The sequence below is a fragment of the Crassostrea angulata genome, chromosome 1 (assembly GCF_025612915.1).
Source record: "Crassostrea angulata isolate pt1a10 chromosome 1, ASM2561291v2, whole genome shotgun sequence".
NCBI lineage: Eukaryota > Metazoa > Mollusca > Bivalvia > Ostreida > Ostreidae > Magallana > Magallana angulata.
This window is the reverse complement of record NC_069111.1, coordinates 56,804,851-56,812,697: the sequence shown is the minus strand read 5'-3', so window position 1 is coordinate 56,812,697 and position 7,847 is coordinate 56,804,851.

Sequence of the window (7,847 nt, the reverse complement as noted above, 5' to 3'; positions counted from 1 at the left end):
AAGTTCGCTAAATATTTAAACAGGTCCAGAAAGTAAACCGTACGTGATGTTCTTTCCCGGAATGACGAGATTCAACTTTAAAATTGTTCAGAAGCAGTTTCGGAGGAATTTTTTTTTATCATGCAGATATTTGAGACGATTAGAGAGTGACCAATAGGCACACCAAGGGGATTTGTTTACAGATGTTGGACTTACGTTCTATAGATTTGTAACCAACTACAGACAACTTCAGTTTTGCTTTAGCCTTTCCTTTGTTCTTCATATTACCATTATATTATTAGCCAAGGAACGTTTTTATTTGAAACAAGCTTACAAATCTAAAACATTTTTATCATGTTTAGATATTTGAATAAACATTGATCAGTAAATAACATAAACTATATTGAATGTTATCTCCTTAAAACTTGCAGGTATAGGGAATCTGAAGGACACTGGCAAGATAAATTCGGTTCTCGTTTTTTTTCTACCTTCACACACACTCTCTCTCTCTCTCTCTCTCTCTCTCTCTCTCTCTCTCTCTCTCTCTCTCTCTCTCTCTCTCTCTCTCAGACTACTGATCTAATTTTTGCTAACATCTTATGTGATATTTATTTACTACATATAATATAAATTTGAAGGACTAATTAAAAAAAGGGGGGGGGGGAGAAAACCTTATTGAACGTATTTGTAAAGTGAATAAAAAAAAAGATAGTTCAAATTGCTTTAAAACGTTTGAGTTTCATAAGGAACGCCCCTTTGTTTATACCCGTAAGTTTTCTATATTAATTAAACATGCATGTACATACACAACGTAAGATGACGTATACCATTCATATTCATAAGTTTTCATCGAAGGTGTCCTTTTCTATTATCAACTATGCGACTGAAGGAGTGTGGGGGGGGGGGGGTGACATTTCTAGTTTTTCTGTAATGTCAAAACATTAGAATTTTTCTAAAACTGCTGTAAATGGCGTGTTATCTGCGACCATCTGTCCTGTAACAGCGGTTTCAATCAGTTTGTAAGTGGATTATTTATGTGTGCTTGTGAATGACATTCAGCAGCCGTTAAATGATATGATATTTAGTCCTAAATTGATTTCTGGGAGCGTGTCAATTTATCGCCTTCATGGAATGTTAATAATTTTAAGCTTTTTGTGCAAAATTGATGACCGATGTTCCTTTCCGACTATCTGACACCCCCCCCCCCCAAATTGCCTTGTTAGAGCCGTTGTTGATTGGCCGCGTGTGACTTGAAAATCGACCAATCAGCATGCTTTGTAATTATGGAGATAGTGTAGCTCTAATAAAGTTTTGGAAAGTTTCAACAAGATGTGCCAGTTTTGTCTGCTGTATATAATTTTACGTAATAAGTAAACACTGTCCATGTTTACTTATGTTATTAAAAAATATTCATATAAGTTTAGTTAATTATTATGAAGTTTGTAAAAGTGGTTAATAACCTAAAGATAAGAGTGGGCGTTTTCCTTTTTTACCTGAAGACTCAACCACAGCACGCTAAATCAACATTGTGTAATAACACTAAAACCAACGACGTTTTTTGCAGATCGTGAATCCTGACATACGAAAGTCTTTCCCGAAAAACCACGCATTTCCAAAATATTTTTCGCGGTTTCAGAAGTCATTTCTCTCACCCTTAGTCAGGAATTCATACGATGTCTATAATATTTTCCACTCGATCAACATATTATGCAAGAAATAATGAGCAACATTTGTTTACTTCTAATTAAACTGCTCTCTGCGCCAGCTGTTTCCATTTGTCGGCAAGTGTCCCCGCCATTACAGCGTATTTCTGGTAATTTCTCCTGCTGCTTCTCTGATTTTTAAATGGCGGTTGTTGACACCGCAATAAAATCTCTTCTTGAGCGCTGATGATGATCTTAGAATATCTTGTTCAGAAGAGGTTGCCAGCGATGAGGCTACCCAGACTTCAAAAACATCTATAATCGCCAGGTTTGAGTTGACTTTTGACTTCTAACTTCTCCGACATGTGGCGATGCTCCTTATAAAAGTGTACATCATCTGCGTTAATTAACAATCCTTCCAATTTTAGACACAATCTTGGCTTTTAAATCGTATATTGTCTCTCAAGATATATTGTATTATCCTAGATTTTTGTTGACTACTTCCGTGGATATTTTTTTATGTATGTGCGTTCCTTACGTTTTAACAAGCACAAATATTACAATACATTCATAGAATTGCATTTTTCAGTGTAGAACATAACAGGCACGTAGCATCGTTTTTGAAAGTGGGGGGGGGGGGGGGGGGCCAGACTCATCCAAAAAAATCTTGACAAGCAAAAAAAAAAAAAAAAAAAAAAAAAAGGGGGGAAATTTAAAGTTTTCCAAAATCTTCAAATTCCTAATCCGTGGGGGGGGGGGGGGGGGGGGGGGGGGGGGGGGGGGGGGCTAGCGTAATTTGTAACTTCAAGTATATAACTTCAATTTCAATCCTTTTCATATCAATTTTCTACATACTTCCATGTAAATTTTAAAAATAATTGGTTGCTGCGAGAAAAAGGTGGGGGGGGGGGGGGGGGCCTGCCCCCCCCCCCCCCCTGATGCTACGTGCCTGCATAAGGGTATTCTTAAGTATATGTCATCCCCGCAGTGACACTGTCTTTACCGTGTCTCGCCTAAGATTTCGTCCATCGTATCACATCTCCGAGACCCCGTACACCGTGGAAAGAACACGACAGAGTACAAGAGGCAACCATACCAAAGAGTCAAATAGGCAACGTCCACCAAAACCTCAATTTTACAATAAATAGAGTCCACTGGGTTCCGCTAACAATATTTTCCACCTTCTCACGCCCGCCATTACTAATGTGTCAACATCACGATAGAAATCTTGCCACACCCATGTGAGTACAAAGTGTCTAACCCAAAATGTGCCTTTTCCCGTGTTTACCACCAAATGAGCGTCCATCATGTCACATCTAGAAGGTAGTCCATCGTGTCACACCCAGAAGTGCGTCCACTGTGTCAGATTAAGAAGTGTGTTCACCGTGTCACACGAAGATGTGGGTCTACTGTGTCACATCTATAGAAGTGCATCAACTGTGTCAAATCTATAGAAGTGCGTTTACTTTGTCAAATCTATAGAAGTGTGTCCACCGTGTCAAACGTAGATGTGCATCCACTGTGTCACATCTATAGAGTGCGTCCACTGTGTCACATCTATAGAAGTGCGTCCACTGTGTCACATCTATAGAAGTGCGTCCACTGTGTCACATCTATAGAAGTGCGTCCACGGTGTCACATCTATAGAAGTGCGTCAGCCATGTCACATGTAAAAGTGCGTCCACCGTGTCACACGTATAAGTGCGTCCACTGTGTTACACCAAGAAGTGCGTCCACTGTGTCACATGTAAAAGTGAGTCAACTGTGTCAAATCATAGAAGTGCGTCCATTGTGTCACATGTAGAAGTGAGTCAACTGTGTCAAATCATAGAAGTGCGTTTACCGTGTCACACGTATAAGTGCGTCCACTGTGTTACACCCAGAAGTGCGTCCACTGTGTCACATCTAGAAGCGCGTCCACCGTGTCACATGTAGAAGTGAGTCAATTGTGTCAAATCTATAGATGTGCGTCCACCGTGTCACACGTGTAAGGTAGTCCACCGTATACACCCAGAAGTGCGTCCACTGTGTCACATCTAGAAGCGTGTTCACCGTGTCAAACCAAAAACACAACCACCGTGTCACATCTAGAATTAGTCCTGTTTTCTTACACTGAAACCATGAAACGGCACGAGGTTTTACAGATGAGTCAGAGGTACTAGTATATACATATAGTAGATGAACAGTAAATAAAAACATTCAAACATCAATATACGTGTACCATAGATGCAAAAATCTAACGAGTCACACCCTATTGTGCATCCACACCTTAAAGTGTCTCCATCGTATAGTTCACCGGGTACATATCGCCATTGAGAGTCCTACGTGCCATACCACAAGGGCGTCCATTGCGTCAAACCAACAAGGGGGATCCTTTGCTTTCTACCTATACAGAAGTCAATTTCAACTAGTATCCATCGCGTAACACACAAGAGTTTCCACTAGGTCACGTCCACAAGTATCCTCTTGATCACTCCCACGAGTTTCCACTATGTCACGCCCACAAGTATCCTCTAGGTCACCCACAAGTATCCTCTAGGTCACGCCCACGAGTGTCCACTATGTCTCGCCCAAAAGTATCGACTAGGTCACGCACACGTGTTTCCACTATGTCTCGCCCAAAAGTATCCACTAGGTCACGCCCACAAGTATCGACTAGGTCACGCACACGAGTTTCCACTATGTCTCGCCCAGAAGTATCCACTAGGTCACGCCCACAAGTATCCACTAGGTCATTCCCACGAGTATCCACTAGGTCACGCCCACGAGTTTCCACTATGTTTCACCCACAGGTATTAACTAGGTTACGCCCACGAGTATCCACTATGTCCCGCCCACAAGTATCCGCTAGGTAACGCCCACGAGTTTCCACAATGTCTCGTCCACGAGTATCCACTAGGTCACTCCCACGAGTATCCACTAGGTCACGCCCACAAGTATCCACTATGTCATGCCCACGAGTATCCACTAGGTTACGCCCATGAGCATCCACTATGTCACGCCCACACGTATCCACTATGTCATGCCTACGAGTATCCACTAGGTTACGCCCATGAGCATCCACTATGTCACGCCCACGAGTATCCACTAGGTCACGTCCACGGGTATCCACTATATCACACTCGGGATTATCCACTATGTCACACTCAGGATTATTCACCATGTCACACTCAGGATTATCCACTATGTCACGCCCATGTCTTAGTCCATTATGCCCCGATTGGATACAGGACCAATGACGTCGACTGGATGTGTAAGAGAATAGACATGTCTTATATAAAGGTGCATAGATTTGAAAGGAAATAAGAAAATGACCTCATGTTATACGATGTTTATATCATTTATCGCTGTAATATTTACATTTTCAACTGTCTTTGTATGTGATAACATTACGAATCAATTTTGTACCCTAAAACCCAATACGCGTAACTTCATAAAACATGAGTGACACAAAATGGGCGTGTCTTATAGCATAACCGTAAAACGGTATTGGCTGCGCCGCGTAGTAATATATAGCACGTGTTACATTATATAAATAGTGCCTGTTTGGGAGGGTAACAGTTGAAATTGACACCCCGAGAAAACCATTGTCAACCGACGCGAAGCGGAGGTTGACAATGGTTTTCGAGGGGTGTCAATTTCAACTGTTATCCTCCCAAACAGGCACTATTTATTTTGTTATACTGAATGTCTTTTTTAAAATTTTTAAGAAAATTTTACTGCTTTTATATAGGAATAACGTGAATTCTACAGCGAACCGTACGCGCATAATTTTCGCGCATGTAACATTTTTTAATGTTACCCGTTGCCAAGTGCGTTGCTAACGCTGAGGGTAATAGTAAATATTATTAACTGCGTCTTAACCAATCAGATTTCGGTATTTAACATGAAAGTATAACAAAAAAAAATAGTGGTTTTCAAATAATGTTGTTTTAAAGTGTACACATTGGAAATAAATTAAATATAAGTAATAAGGAATCATTCTCTGAATATTATAAGGTGATAATTTCGGTAGGGCTTTATTGGATTTGACCACGCCCCGACCGAAATTATCACATTATAATACTCAAAGAATGATTCCTTATTCCTTAATTAGCATTATTTCAATAAGTTAATTGGTGACTTTGCCAAGAAATTATCATTGAAGATGTTTTATTTGAAACATAGCGAACAAGTACTTCTATTCCCATTAAAACAATTTTATGTTGAAGCCGCACTCTTCACTGATATTGCAAAACATTTTTTTTTTAAATAATTTCATATTAAAAGAAAGATATTAGGGAATGGATGGATTATAAAGTTCTGAAAATCACTCAGTTATACGATCCAAGAGAAAATCCTCTTTGATAATGGAACTGTTGCCAGAGCTTACCGCAAGAACGGATTTTATACAGCGAAGAATCTTTTCTCTATCACCATTACCCCAATTTACAGCGCCTAAGATTTGTCGGGGGTGTGTTCAAACAATTAAAACAACAAATGGAAACTTTTTATTCCCCAGACATTACTCAGCAACAATCGCGGCAATCATCAACGCTCTACTCTGCTTCTCTGTCTACAAGATACAGGTAAAAACTTCAATATTCCACGCCAGTTGTGAGTGAACAGAGTTTGAACTTTCCGAATTTGTCATTTTCACTTACATACAATGATGCCAAGAGACTTCTTCCCACAACAATGATTCCTTCGCGCTGACACCCGTGCCAACGAGAGATATCAATATGAGTTGTAGAACTTGTTCATCAATTGTTGTAAAATAAATAAAGTTCAGTTCAGTTCAGTCACTAGTAAGATATCCACATGACGTTCTTTGATTCTTCAGTTTTCAATTAAAACCCCCTGATTTCTCGACAAATTTTCTATTTGATTTATCACAAGCTATAACATGTAAGATTTTACGTATAACTTACATGCTGAGAATTGATAAAACATGAAATTTTCCTGAATAAAGTCAGACTCTCTGAACACAGAGTTTAAAGTTTTGAACCTAAAGTCTCTTATACCGGTCCATTGACTGACTTATATGTACAAAACTTTAATATCATTAACCCTTACCCTGACCTTTTATTCAAAATCCACTCCCCCTTTTCTTCGCTTAGAATAGACAACTTTTTGTTCGAAAACATTTATTATGATACAAAAAGTTAAGTTTAAAATTTCACGATAAAAGCATTCAGTGTAATTGTTTCGTACTGTTTAATAGCTTAAATCAACCCCACAATGCAATAAACCGCGATAACTCACATTTCTGCGCATGCGTGCGAGTGGGTGAGTTCTGTGATCTAAATTAAGCCGAATTCAATCTTTATCGTTTGTAATTGGTAAAACAAGCGAAGCCCGTCTCCGCACCACTTCGTTCAGATCAGACGAGGAAGGTATTATTACAATCTGACAACTGGAGGTCTGTCTAAAAATAACAGGTGATGAGGTTTACACCTACAGGTTTCGGGTGATAATCTCTTTGATGCAGATTTTATCCTTTTTACCTGATGCACCATTGCCGTCAAAGAAACGAAAAACAACGGAAAAACAGATGAATTCGTTTGATGCAGTCAATATTTATTCTGAGTGTTCTCTCCACTTTCTTATCTCAGACAAATGTATAATTCAATCATGCTCGACATATTCTGTAAACTTAAATGACTTACGTAATGAAACCCACGTGAAATTATCTTTCTAACTGTTGCATCTTTGTACATCTTTTTTAAACCTGCATTTCGCACTAGAGCTCTATACTTATATGTTTTTATGCCGTTAATTGTTCATCAACGTAATATGACCAGCTTTAACTTTTGCATTACATTACACTGTTCTCAATACTTAAGCAATCTTTTCACAGATTTGTACATTTAAGTATGGTATTTCACAAAATGTTAAAACTATTACCATTCAAAGATATTAAGGTATGTATGTAGTAGATAACATGCGCGGATCCAGAATTTTTGTTGGTCGGGGTGGGGGTCCAAGGCATATTTTCAGTAATTTTACTATGTTAATTTAATAAATTTAAAATTTCCTGGGGGGAGGGGGGGACCACCACCTTCTGGTATGTATATTGTATATTTTCAGTTATAAAATCAAGAGGCATAATTTTTTTAGCGTGTGGGGAGGGGGAGGGATTGGAATACTTTAAATATTTTCAGTACTTGCATCAGCATCTCGTAACTTCGGTTATTCCCAAGCCTCCAACTACATTCACTTCAATCTTAGTGTTTATAGATAAAA